The sequence below is a fragment of the Oncorhynchus clarkii genome, chromosome 17, assembly GCF_045791955.1.
Source record: "Oncorhynchus clarkii lewisi isolate Uvic-CL-2024 chromosome 17, UVic_Ocla_1.0, whole genome shotgun sequence".
NCBI lineage: Eukaryota > Metazoa > Chordata > Actinopteri > Salmoniformes > Salmonidae > Oncorhynchus > Oncorhynchus clarkii.
In genome coordinates this window covers 65,969,206-65,991,642 of record NC_092163.1, presented here as the reverse complement: position 1 = coordinate 65,991,642, position 22,437 = coordinate 65,969,206, and the positions used below count along the sequence as shown (strand labels likewise).

Here is a 22,437-nt window from a genome sequence, read left to right as displayed (position 1 = left end):
CTGCGACCTTTTCCCCCCACTGCTACACAATTTTCCAGAGGAAACACTGTAGAGCCATATATGTAGGAAGAAAGCAGAAACCGCTCTGTTTGTCTCAATTGCATTTGGCTGATATCGGATCGGAGGTTACTCATGTAACTGTGGTTCTCTGAACCAAGCAACACATTTTCAGAGTTTCTCTCGCAACTTCATTTTCAAATCAGGCGAACCCTAGTTTGGGAAACACTGCATCACATCATACAGGCTTCTCTTTTATTTTGTTTTGGTGGATGCCCAACTGAGACAATTATTTTGTTACACTTGCTTATCATCAATTAATCAATTAAAAGGAGATAAAAAAAATCAGTTCACTTACATACTAGAATGGAAGACTATTAATGAAAGAGCCGTTTCAATGTGTCTACGGCTGAAAACTCTACTCTCTGTAGTAGTGTCAGTTTGCATTGAGATGTGAAAACTTCACAGGAGTGTGTAGGAGTAGATAGCATAGTGACTGAGTGAAACCTTACTTTCAGGCTTAATCTACTCATAAAGAAAGCAAATGCCAGTGCAAATCTCAACACCCCTCACATATATTAAAATATGTACATCGTCATTGCTGTTTTTTTCCACACATCTTGCCGTAGCGCTGACTAGCCTAATCAAACTTCGATGGGCATCTGAGATGTAAGATATATTTAAAGATTGCTAGGATTGCATCAGTTTTTTAAGGCCCAGTGCAGTCAAAAATGTGATTTTCCTGTGTTTTATATATATTTCCACACTATGAGGTTGGAGTAATACTGTGAAATTATGATAATGCCCTTTTAGTGTAAGAGCTGTTTGAAAAGACCGGCAGATATTTTGTTTGTATTATTATAATTGTATTTTCCCCCCCCAATTTCATGGTGTCCAATTGGTAGTTACAGTCTTGTCCCATTACTACAACTCCTGTACGGACTCGGGAGTTGCGAAGGTTGAGCCATACATCCTCCGAAACACGACCCTGCCAAGCTGCACTGCTTTTTGACACTCTGCTGGCTTAACCTGGAAGCCAGTCGCACCAATGTGTCGGAGGAAACACCGTACTGGCGACCGTGACAGCGTGCATGTGCCCGGTCCGCCACAGGATTCGCTAGAGCGCGATGGAACAAGGAAATCCCGGCTGGCCAAACCCTCCCCAAACGCAGTTGCGACACAGCCAGGGATCAAACCCAGATCTGTAGTGACGCCTCAAGCACCGCAGTGCTTTAGACCGCTGCGCCACTCGGGAGGCAAGGCCACCTGAAATGTAAGCATTTTTTGGTGGGATGGAATTTTAGCCTGCCTGGTAACAACACCAGGCGGTAAATTAGTTAATATTAGATCGATAAGAAAGAGAGTTCATAACCTCTCTGGACCATTAATGCATTGGTTACAATTGTCATGGTTCCAATCCAAAGTGACCGTCTGGTGGGCATACTGTAGTATTCCTCTTCTTGTGCCCCCCCAGGCCAGAGCTCAGGCCAGCATATCCATGTCTGACCCATCATCTGCAGACCTGGGCTGATTGGAATAGGACTCAGATTATGTTCTGAATTGGCCCGATTGTCACAGATCCCTCTCTGCCAGCTGTGGGGTTGACAGATGAACTGAGGCGGGATCAGACCCTTGGGTGGGTTTCTCCTTGATCCAGGGGTCCACAGCCAGGAGCCACACATGTTAAGGGAGGGAACCTCACAACACTGCTCCCAGTGGTGAGACATTCTAGGAATGTGACTTTTAAAAAGTATGCCCCCTCTGATATCCAGAGATATTCTCTTAATTTCTGGTTACTGAACAGATCTAGATGTTTCTGTAATGTTCTGTTACACTGCACTATTTATCTGTGTGTTTTCCATGCAGGTTGTAGTGGTTACATGTGATGATATGCACTCATAGCCAATGTTAAGTATTTCATGTAATATGTGCACTGATGTGTGAGGTGGTGGCACATTTCCTTATTCCCAGGCTTCTTGGCTGGTAATGAGTCTACACTCTTACCTATCTTGAACCTAAAAGGGTTCTTCGGCTGTCTCCTTTGAAGAATCCTTATTGGTTCCAGGTAGAAGAACCCTTTTGGTTCCAGGTAAAACCCTTTTGGGTTCCAGGAAGAACCATTTACACAGAGGGTTGGGCGGTATCCAGATTTTTCATATCGTTATACTGCTCTTCTCTCATCCTTTGATTTACGGTATTACTGTCGTAGTACACAAAGGGGTGCTAAAAACGCAAAAAATTGGCCATTGGGCGACTATTACCAGAATGTTAACAAAACATTAGCACAAACTTCTAGCGAATTTCAATAGAGGCTGCTAGCAAAATATGCTAATGAGCACAAATAAAAATAAACTAATTGCAAAGACAGGCAATCCAGCTCATAAAGTTATACAAGTATATGTAGTAGCTACCAAATGTGTTTTTTGTTGAGTTTGGACATTTACAAGCGAATGTGACACTGGAGTCGCTAGGACAACGGCCTTGCCTGCTCTGCTTGGAGAATAGGGGGGAAGAGGAGACGGGCCGAGAACAGAGAGGAGAAAAAATAAAAGCAAGGAAATCAAGATAGCAGCAATGGCAGCTGTACAGATAACTACTCCAAAGCGCTTTGACTTCTCAAAAAACGGTAGAAATCTAACACTATATGATGCCCCGTCTCAGCTAACTAGCAAGTTAAACCAAATACCCAGCTGAACTCCCGCTTTCTCCCTTTGTGCTATTTACAAACAAAGACGTGACTGACTCAACTGTTCTGGGGAACTACGGTAAGCTTCATAATGTAAAATTATGTGACAGGTGAAATGAAGAACGCAATCTGCTTTATCTCCTAACGTCTTGCACAAGTTGACTACAGATAAGAACTTAAGAAATAGTTTCAACGGTATTGACAGTATTGAAAAACCTACCCATGTTTTTTTCTTTCAAATACCTTGGTATACAGAATATATGGTAATCCGCCCAAGCCTAGTTCTACCTGAAATAAAAAAAAGGGTTCTCCTATGGGGACAGCCGAAGAACCGTTTTGGAATCCTTTTTTCTAAGAGTGTAGAGACACTTCTCCAGGTGAAGTGTCTCTATGCCTGTTTTCCCTGTTGAGTAGTGGCCTTGGCCCCTGCTTGCTGCTCTTCTCAATAACTGAATGCTTGGGAGGGACACTTATGCCCTTTGTCTCTGTGCAGGTTTCAAGGTCCAGATAAGTTGGACCTGAGGCATGCTCCCTATACCAGTGGCCGGATCATGCTGACTTGTCACCATGTGGCCTATATGGAACTTGAGTCTTTAGAATCGCTGCTGAGCCAGTTGAGATGGGCTGTTTTGAACAGAGGTGGAACTTGACTATATACTCATAATTTTCTGGGCTGGCAAATGTACTGAACCCTATTTTGGTATTTGAAGCACAAGCTCATTTTGTCTTGCCCATGTTTTTGCAAGAATGCACTATTTACTGAAATTCAGATTTTTTGGGGGGACAATTTCGCCAGCAAAATATGCAACTTTGCTTGGAGATACCTGCACTCCCTTCTGGGTGTTTCACAGGTAGGCCTAAGCAGCAAACAGTTTTAGGCAGACATCAGGGGCCTAGCCATATGCTATAATCTGTGTTCTGCTGCCAGGTGAGACCTCTACACCTGTTTCTCTCAGCTGGCCTGTGTGTGTGGTGTGTGTGTGTTTGTACGTGTAGGCACGTGTATGTATGAGGTCTCTTGCCTTCACCTTAAGGTCTTTGCCTATTGGACAACAGTCCTTCTCATCATACTGATGCTTCCTCACTACTCTGGGATCTGCTATGCTGCCTGTCAGTGAGAATTAACAACACCCAAACATAAGCAGTAATGCCTCCTTCAGAACACCAGAAACACTAGTTGTATGTTGCTATAGTATTTCTCACCAGATGTGCATTAAGGCCTAGGGAGCAGAGCACCTCTATGGAAGCCAGCCTCAGCCTTGGCGTCTTTGGTGTATTCTCACTTGGCAGCCTCTCCCTGACAAGAAACATAATATGGCAGGGCCTGCTCTTCCATCACCAGTGCTGGGCGGAAAGTTTCTGTGCTTTGATCATGTTTTAGGCGCATCGCTCCAGCTTAGCCCTGCCACTCACGATGTGATAAGCCATCAGAGTACTCAGATCTGAGCCGGCAGCACTGTGGGCTTGAGGAGAGACAGGGGAGTGTGTATGCAGACGGGGAGAGCAGCAATGCAAATTTTGTTGACAGTTTGTTAATGCACTCTTTCTCTCTGCCTTTGAATTAAACAATGTTCTCCCTTGCTCTCCATCTCTCCTCTATTTGAACTACTACTTTGAGATTGAACAACACTGATATTGCCATGTTTCCTGGCATCATGTTCACAATTAAAACACCTTTAATTAGAGGTGAATATTAATTACCTTATCAGAGCATGTTTTTAACGATTGAGCAAAATGATGCACATTGAAATGTTCTAAGTAAACGAAACTGATGTAACTTCACTTTGAAGTTGAACGTCCCCTTTTTGTCTAGTCTTCTTCTGCATTAGATGTTAGTACTTAAAACATGGTTTAGAACCCTGATTAAAATACGCTGCTCTTAATTGACTGGTTGTTGCTTATTTATTTGATATGTATTTACCAGCTGGGTGGTAATAGGGGAGCTGTAATTATCAGAGATACACTGCTCTCTAGGAGAGGATCAATTACTCTGATGAACACAGATGAAAGTCTGGAGGTTGCTGTTACAAATATTTTGTCTCTGTAAGGTACCAGTGGAAGACAGTAGAACAGGATCATTGTCCTATATCTCTCGCTGTGGTACACCACAATGTACCTGGATGGACAATTTGGGCAGTACTGTAAAAATGTTAATTGTTGTCTTATTACTAGTTATACATTTGACAATGTCTGAGATGGAGAGCTACGTCAAGTGAAGATGTTACACATGAAGGTATTTGATGGACAGACAAGTCAACATCTTGACTACTAGTTTGATTTACTGGGTCAAATAGGATCTCTCCCTCATTGAATCAGTTATCAAAAGAATAACTGTGTGGATGTTTTACAGCTCCCCCTTCACTAGGCTTACAGTAGGCTGTAACATAACCATGGTGCTCAAGGCTGATGATTGTGGAGGGCCTTGAGGATTTAGAGCTTCTCATGAGGACACATTACCTTTGTAGATAATAGCTTTGTTAACCTAGATTCATGACTAGAGTCCCTTGAATGTTGAGTTGAAACATACAATATTGCATATTGAAAGGAAAGGCGTTAACCTAAATGAAATCGTGCTGATGTGGTTTGTCCAAAAAACATAGTAGACGAATAGATGATGAGGGTGACTTCTGTTACCTCGATGACTCAGATGACCTGAGAATGGGGGAATTATTTTCTCTCTTCGCTCTCTATCTCTCTCTCTCTCTCTATTTTTTTTCTGTGTTACACACACACATATTCTCAACCTTGTTTGTGTTAAAGCTGCTGTTTAATAGCCCAGTCTCCCAGTTGATCCCCTGATATTGTTGTTGTTTACCTGTGTTGGTTGGAGTGTGTGACTTGTATTTGCCCAGGCTCCTTGGAGGGAGTTTGTTTTTGTTCTCAGTGTTGTGAACAGGGTGGGGCTCCTTTCCCCAACCACTCAGAGAGAGAGAGATGCTTATTTTCTCAGGTGCTATTTTTTGTTTATTAGTTTGGTCAATAGACTTGCTCAGATGGAATTATGTGTTGGAAGGGATATTTAGCTGACTGTTTGTTTTGGTTCTTGGATAGAGGCACATTTATCATAACCATGGTTCATGATGTATAGTATGGTCTGGGTAATAGGGGTTGAGCAATGAGCACTCATGCAGCGGCTAAGAAGTAATCATGTACACATAAGTGCAGGAGCACTTAATAAAGAAATTCAGTTTTGCCATAAGTTGGAGCCTTCACATACAGTAGGAATATACACTGAGTATACCAAACATTAGGAACACTTTCCTAATATTGAGTTGCACCCCCACCCCTTTTGTCCTCAGCATATCCTCAATTCGTCGGGGCATGGACTCTACAAGGTGTGGAAAGCGTTCCACAGGGATGCTGGCCCATGTTGGCTCCAATGCTTCCCACAGTTGTGTTGAGTTGGGGCGGCAGGGTAGCCTAGTGGTTAGAGCGTTGGACTAGTTACTGAAAGGTTGTAAGTTCGAATCCCTGAGCTGACATGATACAAATCTGTCGTTCTGCCCCTGAACAGGCAGTCAACCCACTGTTCCTAGGCCGTCATTGAAAATAAGAATTTGTTCTTAACTGACTTGCCTAGTAAAATAAAGGTAAAAAAAAAAGAGTTGGCTGGATGCCCTTTGGCTGGTGGACTATTTTTGATTCACACAGGAAACCGGTGCACCTGGCACCTACTACCATACCCTGTTCAAAGGCACCTACTGTAGATGTGCCTATGTGTTTTAATCAAATCAACTATATGCACTGAGCTTGTCTGATGCTTTAGAAACACTGTTTGATTAAATAATTAAGACACAAATGACTAGAAGGAGGCCGACCGCAATTGATTTGATTGTGCTCAGACTTGCTGGGCTGTGTTTAAAAAAAATGACAGCGAGTGACTGTATGACTAGCACCTGTTGTCTCCCTCTCCTCCCTGCTGCAGTCACCACCACAGAACTTCAACAGTGTTTATAGTGTTGTCTCCCTCTCCTCCCTGCTGCAGTCACCACCACAGAACATCAGTGTTTATAGTGTTGTCTCCCTCTCCTCCCTGCTGCAGTCACCACCACAGAACTTCAACAGTGTTTATTGCGCTGTCCATGTTGCTGAAGCTACAACATAATTTCTGCCATTTCTGACTGAAAAATTCTGTTACCGAAATCCCTCATTTGTTTAGGAAACAATTCCCTATTCCCTCAACACTTGCTCTCCTTACGTGACACATGTATGCATCACATGCACGTGACCAATAGGGTCTGACTTATATTACACTGCTCAAAAAAATAAAGGGAACACTTAAACAACACAATGTAACTCCAAGTCAATCACACTTCTGTGAAATCAAACTGTCCACTTAGGAAGCAACACTGATTGACAATACATTTCACATGCTGTTGTGCAAGTGGAATAGACAACAGGTGGAAATTATAGGCAATTAGCAAGACACCCCCAATAAAGGAGTGGTTCTGCAGGTGGTGACCATAGACCACTTCTCAGTTCCTATGCTTCCTGGCTGATGTTTTGGTCACTTTTGAATGCTGGCGGTGCTTTCACTCTAGTGGTAGCATGAGACGGAGTCTACAACCCACACAAGTGGCTCAGGTAGTGCAGCTCATCCAGGATGGAACATCAATGCGAGCTGTGGCAAGAAGGTTTCCTGTGTCTGTCAGCGTAGTGTCCAGAGCATGGAGGCGTTACCAGGAGACAGGCCAGTACATCAGGAAATGTGGAGGAGGCCGTAGGAGGGCAACAACCCAGCAGCAGGACCGCTACCTCCGCCTTTGTGCAAGGAGGAGCAGGAGGAACATTGCCAGAACTCTGCAGAATGACCTCCAGCAGGCCACAAATGTGCATGTGTCTGCTCAAACGGTCAGAAACAGACTCCATGAGGGTGGTATGAGGGCCCAACGTCCACAGGTGGGGGTTGTGCTTACAGCTCAACACCGTCCAGGACGTTTGGCATTTGCCAGAGAACACCAAGATTGGCAAATTCGCCACTGGCGCCCTGTGCTCTTCACAGATGAAAGCAGGTTCACACTGAGCACATGTGACAGACGTGACAGAGTCTGGAGACGCCGTGGAGAACGTTCTGCTGCTTGTAACATCCTCCAGCATGACCGGTTTGGCGGTGGGTCAGTCATGGTGTGGGGTGGCATTTCTTTGGGGGGCCGCACAGCCCTCCATGTGCTTGCCAGAGGTAGCCTGACTGCCATTAGGTACCGAGATGAGATCCTCAGACCCCTTGTGAGACCATATGCTGGTGCGGTTGGCCCTGGGTTCCTCCTAATGCAAGACAATGCTAGACCTCATGTGGCTGGAGTGTGTCAGCAGTTCCTGCAAGAGGAAGGCATTGATGCTATGGACTGGCCCGCCCGTTCCCCAGACCTGAATCCAATTGAGCACATCTGGGACATCATGTCTCGCTCCATCCACCGTTGCACCACAGACTGTCCAGGAGTTGGTGGATACTTTAGTGCAGGTCTGGGAGGAGATCCCTCAGGAGACCATCCGCCACCTCATCAGGAGCATGCCCAGGCGTTGTAGGGAGGTCACACAGGCACGTGGAGGCCACAAACACTACTGAGCCTCATTTTGACTTGTTTTAAGGACATTACATCAAAGTTGGATCAGCCTGTAGTGTGGTTTTCCACTTTCATTTTGAGTGTGACTCCAAATCCAGACCTCCATGGGTTGATAAATTTGATTTTTTTTGTGTGATTTTGTTGTCAGCACATTCAACTATGTAAAGAAAAAAGTATTTAATAAGAATATTTCATTCATTCAGATCTAGGATGTGTTATTTTAGTTTTCCCTTTATTTTTTTGAGCAGTGTATATCATAATCACATCAATAAATTGTTTTTAACAAACTCCTAACACATGTGACAGCAAAATGGATATAGAGGAAGTGACAATCTCGAAACAGGGGAATGTTTACTGGTTGCTTAGAGTGGAAGCCAGGTGTGTGGAATACATTTGAATTGTTGTGGAAAATACTGGAGATCAAGAAAAAGAAGGTAAGGAGGAAGCACTTCGTGCATATTGTGTGTGCCCAACAGGTGCTGTTAGATTACAACATAACTTTTCTGACCGTTTGGAATAATGTAAACAACACTAGCAATAGAACAATCAGACTTTGAAAAGGCTTTTGATGAAGTACGACTGGAATTTATATATAAATGCCTGGAATTTTTCAATTTTGCAGAATCTCTTTTAAAATGGGATAAAGTTATGCGTAGTAACCTTAGCTGTAAAATAGTAAATAATGGCTACTTCTCAGAAAGTTTTAAAATGTCAAGAGGAGTAAAACAAGGTTGTCCACTATCGGCATATCTATTTATTTTGGTCATTGAAATGTTAGCAATTAAAATCAGATCCAACAATAGTTGTATGCTGATGGTTCATGTTTTCTTTTAAATACACAATTTGGATGCCTCCACAGCCTCATAGATGATCTAGATACCTTTTCTAACCTCTCTGGATTACAACCAAATTAAGTATATTATGTATTGGATCACAAAAAAATGTAACTTTCACATTACCGTGTAGTTCATCACTAATACTCGGTTTTTATATCCCGAAAGAAAGTAATTATCTCATTACAATACATTTTTATAGACAGTTAGATCTTGCTACCGTGGAAAGGAAAATACCTGTCTATTTGTGGAAAAATCCCCCCTATTAACTCTTAGTCATATCCCAGTTGACCTATTTGCTTATGGCCTTGCCTACACCTAGTAACTTGTTTTTTAAAAATGATATGAGAAAAAAATATTCAATTTTATTTGGAATTAAATGGGCCTAGTTATATAATGAATATGAATTTGGAGGGCAGAAATGATTCAATATTAAAGCATTAGAACTCTCACAAAAGGCTTCAGCCATTCAAAAGTTATATTTAAATCCGAACTGGTTCTCTAGCAGATTACTAAGGATCTCACCCCATGATCAAGAATGGCCTTTTTATCGTTATTCATATTACAACCTCTCACTTTCGGTTATTTGCTAATGAAATAATCTCAAAAATATTGCTATTTTTAAAACAAGCCATAGAAAGCTTGTTGCAATTTCAGTGTAATTCACTGGAAAATAACAAGTATTGCAACAAATGTTATGGTTCAATTCAAACATATATAAAAAATAATTTTTAGATAAAATAAAGTAAATTCTTTGTAAATTATATCATAAATAAGACTGATGGGGTTATTTTACACATGCAGCTAATAAACATCTATGGAAATGTCTGCTCTACTCAAAATCACAACCAACTAATTGCAGCATTACTGCAAAAAAAAGAAGAGGCAAGTGGAAGGGGGAGAAAGTAAGGAACTTGTCTGTCAGCTCTGCATTAAAGACCAAAATTGGCTAAAGAAAATTGTAAAAAAAAAAAGGAATATCAGTTTCATTTAAGGATCAGAACATTGACAGGTTCAATGGCACATGGTTTATGAACTAAAACAACGCTGGATTCAAAACTGAGTTTTTCAATTTAAATGATTAAATGATTATGATTTATTTGCAAATTATGGTGTAAAATAAGTATTTGGTTACCTACAAACAAGCAAGATTTTTGGCTCTCACAGACCTGTAACTTCTTCTATAAGAGGCTCCTGGCTCTTACCTGTATTAATGGCACCTGTTTGAACTTGTTATCAGTATAAAAGACAAGTGTACCTATGATGAAAATTACAGGCGGCTTTCATTTTTTAAGTGGGAGAACTTGCACAATTGGTGGCTGACTAATAAATACTTTTTTGCCCCACTGTATATATATACATATATGGGGTGTCACGATCGTCGTCAGGGAAATGACCGGACCAAGGTGCAGCGTGGTGAGCGTACATAATCCTTTATTAAGAATGTCGCCAACAAAACAAGAAACACCAAAAAATGAACGTGCAGCTTACTAGGGCTATACAGGCCACTAACAAAGACAACTACCCACAACTAAGGTGGCAAAACAGGCTTCCTAAGTATGATTCCCAATCAGAGACAACGATAGACAGCTGCCTCTGATTGGGAACCACACTCGGCCAAACACACAGAAATGCAAAACATAGAATGCCCACCCCACATCACACCCAAATAGAGAAATAAAACGTCTCTCTAAGGTCAGGGCATGACATGGGGGATACAACCATCCCAGCTCTTCAGATTTTTCTGCGAAGAGACAGGATAATTAGATCATTTGTTTTGGTAGTGTCCAAATGTAGCTTGTTTTTGGTCTTAAGTTCAGGAATGGCTGAAGAATTGCAACATCTACACTACCATTCAAAAATTATCAATTAGCCTTTTAAAATGATAAACTTGGATAAGCTAACACAACGTGCCATTGGAACACAGGAGTGATGGTTGCTGATAATTGGCCTCTGTATGTCTATGTACAGTAGATATTCCATAAAAAACAGCCATTTTCAGCTACAATAGTAATTTGCAACATTAACAATGTCTACACTGTATTTCTGATCAATTTGATGCTATTTTAATGGGAAAAAAATGTGCTTTTCTTTCAAAAACAAGGACATTTCTAAGTGACCCCAACCTTTGAACGGTACATTTTTATCCAACATGTTGTGGTTGCCTGAGGCCGAGGCATGGAATCAGTAGGCTATTATTAAACAAACACTCAAACAAAAGCAGGATCTGTCTTATTTCTGTAGATATATTTGGATGATTTATAAAGCCAGACACATTTAACAGTTACAGTAGGCTGTTGATTATAGACTTAATTAAGTTGGAATTTCCTTTCTCCTCACTTTTCTTAGACAATTAGGGCAAGTGCTGTTTTTCTGTCTCCTAACTCTGCTGCTGCCTCTGCCACATTGTGCTCAACACCAATACAGTCGCTTGCGAAATTATTCACTCCCCTTGGCATTTTCCCCATTTGTTTGCCTTACAACCTGGAATTAATGGATTTTGGGGGGGGTTGTATCATTTGATTTACACAACATGCCTACCACTTTGAAGATGCAAAATATTTTTCATTGTGAAACAAACAAGAAATTAGACAAAAAACAGAACTTGAGCGTGCATAACTATTCACCTCCCCCAAAGTCATTACTTTGTACAGCCACCTTTTGCAACAATTACATCAGCATGTCTCTTGAGGTATGTCTCTATAAGCTTGGCACATCTAGCCACTGGGATTTTTGCCCATTCTTCAAGGCAAAACTGCTCCAACTCCTTCAAGTTGGATGGGTTCCGCTGGTGTATAGCAATCTTTGAGTCATACCACAAATTCTCAATTGGATTGAGGTCTGGGCTTTGACTAGGCCATTCCAAGACATTTAAATGTTTCCCCACCACACAAGTGTTGCTTTAGCAGCATGCTTAGGGTCATTGTCCTGCTGGAAGGTGAACCTCCGTCCCAGTCTCAAATCTCTGGAAAACTGAAACAGGTTTCCCTCAACAATTTTCCTGTATTTAGCTCCATCCATCATTCATTCATTTCTGACCAGTTTCCCAGTCCCTGTCGATGAAAAACATCCCCACAGCATGATGCTGCCACCACCATGCTTCACTGTGGGGATAGGGATCTCGGGGGGATGAGAGGTTTTGGGTTTACGCCAGACATAGTGTTTTCCTTGATGGGCAAAAATCGTTTTTCTTGATGGGAAAAAAGCTCTATGTTTGTGGACTCTACCACATGCCTTTTGGCAAACACCAAATGTGTTTGCTTATTTTTTACTTTAAGCAATGGCTTTTTTCTGGCCACTCTTCCGTAAAGCCCAGGTCTGTGGAGTGTACAACTTAAAGTGGTCCTGTAGACAGATACTCCAATCTCCGCTGTGGAGCTTTGCAGCTCCTTCAGGGTTATATTTGGTCTCTTTGTTGCCTCTGATTTATGCCCTCCTTGCCTGGTCTGTGAGTTTTGGTGGGCGTCCCTCTCTTGGCAGGTTTGTTGTGGTGCCATATTCTTTCCATTTTTAATAATGGTTTTAATGGTGCTCCGTGGGATGTTCAAATTTTCAGATTTTTATTATAACTCAACGCTTATTTGTACTTCTCCACAACTTTGTCCCTGACCTGTTTGAAGAGCTCCTTGGTCTTCATGGTGCCGCTTGCTTGGTGGTGCCCCTTGCTTAGTGGTGTTGCAGACTCTGGGGCCTTTCAGAACAGGCATATATATACTGAGATCATGTGACAGATCATGTGACACTTAGATTGCACACAGGTGGACTTTATTTAACTATTTATGTGACTTCTGTAGGTAATTGGGTTGAACCAGATCTTATTTAGGGGCTTCATAGCAAAGGGGGTGAAAACATACATATTTTTTATTTTTGAAAAAAGTATTTTTGTTTAATTTCACTTCATCAATTTGGACTATTTTGTTCATGTCCATTACATGAAATCCAAATAAAAATCCATTCAAATTACAGGTTGTAATACAACAAAATAGGAAAAACGCCATGGGGGATGAATACTTTTGTAAGGCACAGTATGCTGGTTAAGTTTCATGGTCTAGGAAAAGACGCTAATTCAACAGCGCACTGATGTTTCAGAACCGCAGATTGCGACCACTATCCAACACAGGAGAAAGCGTATTTGTTATAAAATAACATAATTTTTTATTAGTGTTGCACCATTGTTCTTACATAATGTAACCATATCAGTGGAGGCTGCTGAGGGGAGGAGCGGCTCATAATAATGTCTGTAACGGAGCAAATGGAATGGTATCAAACACCTGGAAACCATTTGTTTGTTGTATTTGATACCCTTCCACTGATTCCACCAACCTCCTGTGAACCATATGCAATTTCAGTAGCACATCTTAGTTATGGACTGTGCAATCTCCATGGCCTCCACAATGGATTAGTCCATCCAGACAGGCACAAATCAAACAGGTGTCTTGTACACCATTAAAGTATTATAATTTTTTGCTACTGCTCGACTAAAGACATCTCGGTCGACCAACAGCCCATTAACCAAACAATCAACCAGTCGACTAAATGGGGTCAGTACAGTTATTATCCAGTAGCAGAGCATCACACTCAATGGGAGAATTTCTAGTTTTGCCTTTGTGTTTACTAACAGGCCTACAGTAAAGTTGAAAATGTATTTGTTGTGGATGGAGAAATAAGCTTGTGAGTTATTGGACATTATTCTAAAACCATTTTCATGTTGTGATTTGTGAATGAGAGCATGATATACACGCTTTCAACATGTTGACTAATCAATTTCGCGGCGAGCACCATTGTTAGAAATGAGTAAATCAATCTTTTCACTTAATATTATAGAGTCCAATCGGATTAGGCATCGGAAGTGCATTTCTGTGTACTGTATACACAATTGTAAGTGATGATTGAAGGTCTAATTCAAAGAGTTTTAATCACAATGTGAACCTCTTGCAGTGTCATCTTTTTTGTAAATGCCTCATAAAATGAATAGACGAGTAGACTCTTTTTAGAGCACAATGGATACATTAGAATATGAGATGGATGGTAGATTAGTATCCCTCACAATATTTCACTCTATCTCGCCTGTCCTCTCCTCTTTTCCCTCTATAGCGGCCGATCTCACATAAAAGACCCAGTGGAACACAATAAGGTTGCGGGATGAACCTCACATGGACAGGTTAATTAAAAAAGGGGGATCAGGGAATTTGACCTTTTTGTTTGCAGTCATTCTTCAAAGTGGAGTTGAGCAAAGGGCCAACCACATATATGATCCCTTGGTGAGATTGATTGTTGGAACCTGTTTAGCTACTGAATGAGTTTACACTCTTTCTGTAGCCAATACATTGCTGTTGTTTATGTTTGTCTATACAACGGTTTGGTCTAATCCTAATTGCCGATTGGTTGAAACTGCATTCCAGCAGGTGTCTATTCCACAAGTTCCCACCAGCTAAATGTATGACATTAAAATACCTATTTACTCTGTTCCATCTGACTGCGCAATCCACTGTCTCATCAGCCCAGCCAAGCAATTTATAAACTTGATCTCCACTATAAAAAGCATCCAGTCATTATCTCACATTGCTTTTAGACTAACATTTAGTTTTCAACAGCGGAGATTTGTATAAATTCGATCCAGCTGTCGCACAGTAATGAACGTGTCGGGAGTCGGGATGAAACAGACAGGCATGCAGCTTTTCTCAGCCAGTCGAACTCATGATTCAGCATATTTTTTGTGGATATACTATACAAAGAAATATCAATAGAAAATAGGTCAAATGAAAAAAAAGTGCAGCTAGTTTGCAGTCTTTCCAGATTCAGTTTGAAGTGATTGTGTTTGCTGTGTTGTTGGCTGGTTCCTGACGAGAGAGCACATTTTCTATACCAGGTGAAATTGCACCTCATTAGCTCGTTGTTATGGATGTATCCAAATAAATGTCACTAGAAAATTGCTTAAAAAATGCAAATGCAGCTACTTTGTTGTTGTTCTGGCTGCACTGTTTGACGTGACTGTAAGTTAGCCGTAGTTGGCTAGCTAGCAAGCAAGGGATAAGAACGTTGCCAACCAGTATGACAATAGAACATTTTAAACGATTGAGTGGGTTGTGTCCATAGATACAGAATAAATTCATAAAAATATGTCAATCATTATTTGAATATGTTGGTAACCCGTTGTTTAAAAGTGATAATGCCCTCAAAGCTGGTGTTTGCAGTATATATTATCACGGGCCTAACACATGTGCCATTATATCCTCCAAACACCGGCTTTGACGGCATTATCAGTTAATTAGTATCCACCTCTGATTGGCAGGGCTTATATCTGTCTGCCAAATAGGTCCACACCCTCCCATCATACCAATCGCATTGGAGCTGACTCTCCTTTTCCACCATGTGAGATCATTCTGTTGGAACTGAAGTCACGTGTTGTGATGTTATTGCGGTAAACCTCAAGAGTGCTAACCGACCATTCAACATCACTTCAACAAAAGAGACAGGTCGTCACCAGGCTGACATGACTGTAGTTGTTGCTGGATGATTCACCCACTGAAGACATGATGCATCACTGGGTGTACGTATGCTCCATTGTTATATGCACTTCACATTTTGATAGACTTCCAGTCCAGTAGATATTTTACAGAAAATGGATTGCACAAAGTATTTTTATTCCTCTCCTGTTATGGATGTGTTTACAATTAATGGCCTGTGAGGCAAGGTATCTGTTAAGTAATCAAGTGTAATATTACACAGGCTAATTAGCAGTGTTAGTGAGCAAAGATTTGGATGCATGTATGTTCTCTATATTTAATTGTAAAACTTTTGGAGATGGATCTTGTTAAAGCTTCCATTGGTCCTCTGTAGTTGACATTATTAGTCTAGATCACCTGCAGGGCTTCAGACTGCAACCATTTAGTTGCATTTTGCGACCCTTTGACTTGGCTGTGTGAGTAAAACATTTATTTGGTCGCACTTGTGCAAGCTACACATTCTACCTGGTCACCTCAATCAAAAAGTCCTATTTTTTTGGGCAGATAAAACCATTAATTTGTTCAACTGTAAAGTGCATTGTCATGATTGCTGTAATAAAAGTGTCTGTTTCACATTGGCAGGCTTCTGTAATGAGCGAGCCTCTCACACTCCCCCGTTGTGCTTCCCTCGTGATCTTATAACATTTAAAAATGCAATTGCGGGGAAAAACTTGGAAGCAACTAGTTGTCCATATTAAAAAGAGGAGGGTCTCAGCTTCATGTGGATATTATTATTGATCTCAGAGTACACTGTTTTGCAGTCAAGATATCTGATATGGCTTTGAAATATGGAGCGTGTTATGCTAAGTTATGTTAGGACATTCAATTTACTGTTAGATTAATACATGGCTAGCAGTAGATGTTAGCGATCTAGCTAATGTGTTTTGAGTTTTAAGTTCTAAGAATTAGGCCTATATATAAAATTAGTGTACATAAAGATGAACGCAAATGTATCTCTATTCAACAACAACAAAAATCTGGAGTCCTATTTTGACAGTAAAATATAACAAAAATAGCCTAATTCTTGACAATTACTGGATTAGGTTGCATATCAAAATATTTCAAAGCATTCATTCTTGCTTGGACATGTTAGATGTACCAACTTATTTATTGAATACCGTCTCAGTAGTCAATTACACTAATAATTTTGAAAGACTTTATATTGACTTTCTAAGAAAGGGGGAAATGTTTGTGTCCTTGACCTGTTAGCTAGGTAATAATGGGTCCAGTTATTATTTTCACTCTGAATCCTTCATTATGTGAAAACTTAGATGCGTTAGGCTTTCTTACAGTTTAGTTTAGCTCATATAAATGATTTGCATGAAATTTGTCCCTCCTGATTTAGGTTGTTTGGAACTCTTCTTCTTTGGAACCATGCCAATTGAATTGTCTGCTTTTTAACACGCTAGGAGAATAGGGAATATGGTTCTCTCTGGGCTTGAGGCTTGATCTCCTTATGTGCCCCCCCCATCCATTCACATCACAATTAGTGATTTTGACCATCCCCAAATGGCCCACATAATTAAAGAGTTGGCATTATAATTACAATGTGTTTATTGTCTGTTTATGGGTGGTGTGTTGTACATAACACTTGGACATTTCATTGGAGTAAATGGATTGAGGTTTTTTAATACACTTTCTGTAAATGTGATTTCATGTATCAGTGATACCTCGTTCATCAGCCCTTTGACAGTTGCACTGTTTGTCCTATGTACAGCGGTAACTGGCAGCCGAAATAACCACATTATTTAGTCATGGGTTTTTAACGGGCACAACGGCAAATGGATGTTAAGTAAATTATGCAATTTATTCCCTTCCTTCTCATTGCCAGGCTGGTTGCCACGGGACTTCTGCCAGCTTTAAGTAAGTGGTACCCAGATGGTATTCACATGACGCCCACTTGGTTACAAAATCGTCCCCGGGAATAACTCTGCTGCCACAACAACCAATAGGTCAATTGAGCAGGAGATCCTGTTGCTTCCACAGTTTTGCATATGCAAATCTGCTAATGTTGTGTCATTTCGGTAAATTCTGGGGGAAGGTTGTATCTCAGGGGTCCTAAACGAATTGGAAAGGAGCCCAGTTAATGAGCGGAGCTGGAGAGAGAGATAGAAGGTAGACATCCTCCGCCTCAGATTGTTTCCTCTGTGCTAAAGCATGGCTTCCTGGATCCTCCACTTCTTGCTCACCCGGCCTCCTGCTCCTCTGTCGTGGAGAGGGGAAGTGCCTGTGATGAAGATGGGCCTGTAATGGGATAGTCCACTGGGCTCTCAGTCAGATAAAGTGATTTTTCTACCATCTTATGAAAAAAGCCATTCTATTTCTGGAACATGAGTGTGGAAGACAATGCCTGGGCTTTCTCCTGCTCTCTCTCTCTCACTTTCTCTCTCGCTCTTTCTCTCTCATCCACACTCTCTCTCCCACTTTCTGTCTCTCTCATCCTCCATCTCCTCTCTCTGTCTGCCAAACTTTTATACCGGCTCTCATCAGCTGCAGCTGTGGTGCACTCTGTCTCGATTTCTCCTCCTGGAGAAGTGGTGAATTGTGTCGTCTGCAGCCACTAACAGCCAACAGCTGCTTTAGCCCGCTGCAGAGGGAGGACAATGTGGAACTGATTTTCAGCGAGAGAGAGAAATAAATAAACAATGTACAAAAAACAATACCTCAACCAACACACAGCTTATGCAAATTGGGAACATGTGTTTGTAGATCGATAAGCCATGCTTGTGCATGAAAAGTCTAGAGTGACCGCTTTACACAGAGATGTATGTTACCACGAGCAGTTCTTTATCTGCAAGATGTTGGCCTACACATCTGTTTGTAAAAAAAATAAAAAAAATGTTAAACCCACTCAATATGATGAAATGCATAAACTATTTGTTGTTGAGTTGTGACATTAATCTCCCTAGATCTGGGGAGTGTTAGTGGATAAGACACCAGCTGTACCGGGAGGGGAAAAGTTTTACTCATTGTGGTGGGAGGAGGGTCAAACTGTCAGTAGGTCAAAGGTCAGATAAAAAAGGGAAAAACAGACAATGCAACAACGGCAGATCTACACACATTTAATGAACATGTCTGTTAATGCCTCAACAACATAACCCAAATTCTTTAAAATAGCCCAACAACTGTGGCTTTCGTGAACTAACACTCGCACTTTACTTTTTTCCCTACTTGCACTGACGTTACTGATAGCTAATTTATTGAAGAAAAATGTACTTACTATGACTGAGATATATGGTTGTCCTGCCTAGCTATCTTAAGATGAACGCACTAGCTGTAAGTCGCTCTGGATAACAGCGTCTGCTATATAAAATAAACATCTAAACGTAGATATTTGGATTGCATTGGTTTCAAACTGAACATCTATCATTTGGGTTGAAGCCTTGAGACCTTTTGGCTTTTGGCTTGACCCAATGTAAAAGTCCAAAACTCTGCGTTTGTCAGTGTGTCATAATCTGCAATTAGCATTGGTAGAAATGTTAATGCTCAGAGGCTCATCGCCCCCAGAGAATGGCTTTCTATCACATGCTCACATTCTTTTAAAAGGGAAATGGAGGATGAATTTTGCCCCTAAAGGCTGTATCACAACGGCTTTTTATCCTAAATGGCTCTGGGGATTGTTATCTGTGGGAAGTGTGCCCTGCCTCCGTCGTGTTCAATCAAGTGTCCACTTAGTTGTGTCTGGGAGTAATTGTTCCCAAGTGGGCCACACACTGACCTGTTAATGTCGGCGTTGACCCTCTAACCTTGTCAGCACGTCTTAGGGAGGAGTTTAAATCATGTGGATCTCCTTCTTGCCTTTGCGCTGCCTGGGCAAGTGGGTGTCGGTGCTGATAGACCACTCTCTTATAATTGTCCCCAGCAGCATGGGTCAGTCAGGGGTGCTCCCCAAGCCCGGCTCTTATTAGATGAGGTACTGGGAGTGCTGTGACTTAATGGGTCAAGCCATTGATTCGATCCAGCCACAATGTTCTGTCTCTACAGTCAGATGAAGCCCTGCTAGCTACCTAATGACTCTCAGAGTTGCAGGCTCTGTTGACTGTGTTCGACATAGACAGGATTCTAAGGCAACCAAACGCTATTGAAGACATGCTATTCGGTCCCATCTATAATGTTTCGGTATTTTGCCAATGGGTTTCTTATTTGTGTGTGATTTGACATCCCGTTGACTGTGGTGTCCTCTGTGTATTAGATATTGATGAGGTAGAGTAGGTGGAGTAGGTTGTCCTTGTCCCCATCCAGTCTGATGTTTCATGAACCTGGGTAGAACAAAGACCTTTGCCAAAAGTTTGTTGTCAGTTCGGTTGGAAACATGACACACAAATAAGTAACAAACTACACTGAGCAAAAATATGAACGCAACATATAAAGTGTTGGTCCCATGTTTCATGAGCTGAAATAAAATATGCACAAAAGTTGATATATCTCAAATTTTGTGCACAAATTTGTTTACATCCCTGTTAGTGAGCATTTCTCCTATGGCCAAGATAATCCATCCACCTGACAGGTGTAGCATATCAAGAAGCTGATTAAACAACATGATTATTACACAGGTGCACCTTGTGCTGGGGACAACAAAAGGCCACTCTAAATGCCACATGTTGTTTTAGTAAAATTTGGCAGTACATCCAACCAGCCGCACAACCACAAACCATGTGTATGGCGTTGTGTGGGTGAGCGGTTTGCTAATGTCAACGTTGTGAACAGAGTGCCCCATGGTGGTGGTGAGGTTATGGTATGGGCAGGGACAAGCTACAGACATCAAACTGAATTGCATTTTATCGATAGCAATTTGAATGCAAAAAAATACCATGATGAGATCCTGAGGCCCATTGTGAGGCCCCTTGTTCCTCAGGTACCAACAGATGCATATTTGTATTTCCAGTCATGTGAAATCCATAGATTATGGCCTAATACATTTATTTCAGTTCACTGATTTCCTCATATGACCTGTAAACTCAGTAAAATCTTTGATATTGTTGCATGTTGCATTTATATTTTTGTTCAGTATATTTTAAAGTGTCTGGTTACAAGTTCCTTTTGAAACTGACAAGGACTGTAATTTGGGTCAAAAGGAGAGATTAAAACCACATGTTTCTAAAGCTGAAGGTTGTGTGTTGAGCAGCTGCTGTGTGGAAGTCCACAATTGAAGAATAACTTAGCTGTTGTATCTGTCTATTTGATGTTGCCGCTGTGAAAATGACTGTGAAGATATCGTACTGTATCTTACAGGGCTTGGTTGTTTGTTTCATTTTATGGATGGAAAGCAGTAGCACATCTTTAAACTAAACCATCACTTTTTAAGTGCTCATTTTCGAAGTGAAATAAAAGTGGGGTACCTCATTTCAAAATTGAAGTACTTTTAATCTTTCTTCAGATCCCTTATATGAGACCATGCATAAATCCAATCTCTTTCGAATGATCTCATCAACTCTTACCATTGTAAAGTCTGCATGGTGGTACTCTTTTCCCAAGTCTTTCCTTTTTGAGCAAGGTGGAGCCACCATGGTGCAGCCATAGATTCAGATGGGTGAAGCCGGTCTATTGGGATAAACATATTTTTGGGAGTCATTTACAATTCAGCAGACACTCTTATTCAGAGCAATTTAGGGTTAAGTGCCTCACTCAAGGGTACATCGACAGATTTTTCACTGAGTCTGCTCAGGGATTCAAACTAGCATCCTTTTGGTTACTGGCTCAGCACTATTAACTACTAATCTACCTGCCGCCCTATAATGACAGGCATGCAGACGGGTAATCAGAAGGGTCTTATCAGGGGCCGTTCAGAGGCTGATGGCGGGCAGAGGAATGTGATCTGGCTGTGGAAACAACGCCGCGTTAATGGGGTTAGCCAAATTCCACACTCATGAATTATGGGGCGGGCCTGGGGTTTGTTGTGTATGGTTTGGGGCCTCTACACACTAGTGCTCTACAGAGAGAGAGTCAGAGTTATATGTTTGGTGTTTTGGCACTGTCTCTCATAGACAAGCTCAATTAATGGTTCTGGATCTCCTTCTTCTGTTCTGCCGATGGGGAAAAAAATATGCATTATACATTCATGCCATAAACAGATAGGTCTAAAGATATAAATAGACCGACACACGCTCGAACGCACATCCAGGTCACCCGTGATACAAGTCAGTATTCAACGTTCATCCATTTCTGATGATGTCTGAAGATTACATAGAAACCGGCCACTAGGTTTTACCTAGGGTGTTGTGGACGGGGATGGTGGATAAGTTGCAAGGTCGAATCCAGCGAAAGAAAGTTGTGTTTGAGATTTTTGTTTTAAGCCAAACCTTAACCATTCTGAGTTAATGCCTAACTTTAAGATTTTGGAGTTAATGCCTTAACTTAACCTTAAACATTTAAGAAATTCAAGTTTGAGAAACATGAATGAACTTTGAATTCTGACGTGAAACTGTGAGAGCTAGTTGCACACACACACAGAGACAGACAGACATGTTGTTGTCTTATGAATTAATACTTCAACAAGTACAGCATGTAAAGAGGCCATTATTATCTGGTATTGATTTTTAGGTCTGTCGATGACCAAGTTCACAATTGTAATTTTGGAACTGACTGAATTTTCAGAATGGTGTTCAGAAAATGGCCTTGCAAAATCCAGATTACTTTCAGACAGAGCTCACACACAATGGTGCAGGTTTATAGGTCAATATGTCACTGAGAACATACAGCGTTCCGGGGGAGTCAGATTTCTGTGGTTGTACACATTGTTATTTTGTTAACGCTGACATTTACATCAGCAGCATCATCACCGCATTATGCAATTGTGAGATAGTGTTAAATATTAGTCATACTAATCTGTCTTTGTAAAGATGAAAACAGTG

At 41.2% G+C, this 22,437-nt stretch overlaps 1 protein-coding gene across 6 annotated transcripts in view; it reads left to right on the top strand.

Annotated features, from left to right (window-relative positions):
- The window catches only part of LOC139371285 (forkhead box protein P1-B-like), a 232,575-nt gene that overhangs the window by 5,718 nt on the left and 204,420 nt on the right, over positions 1 to 22,437 (top strand). The window lies entirely within an intron of this gene.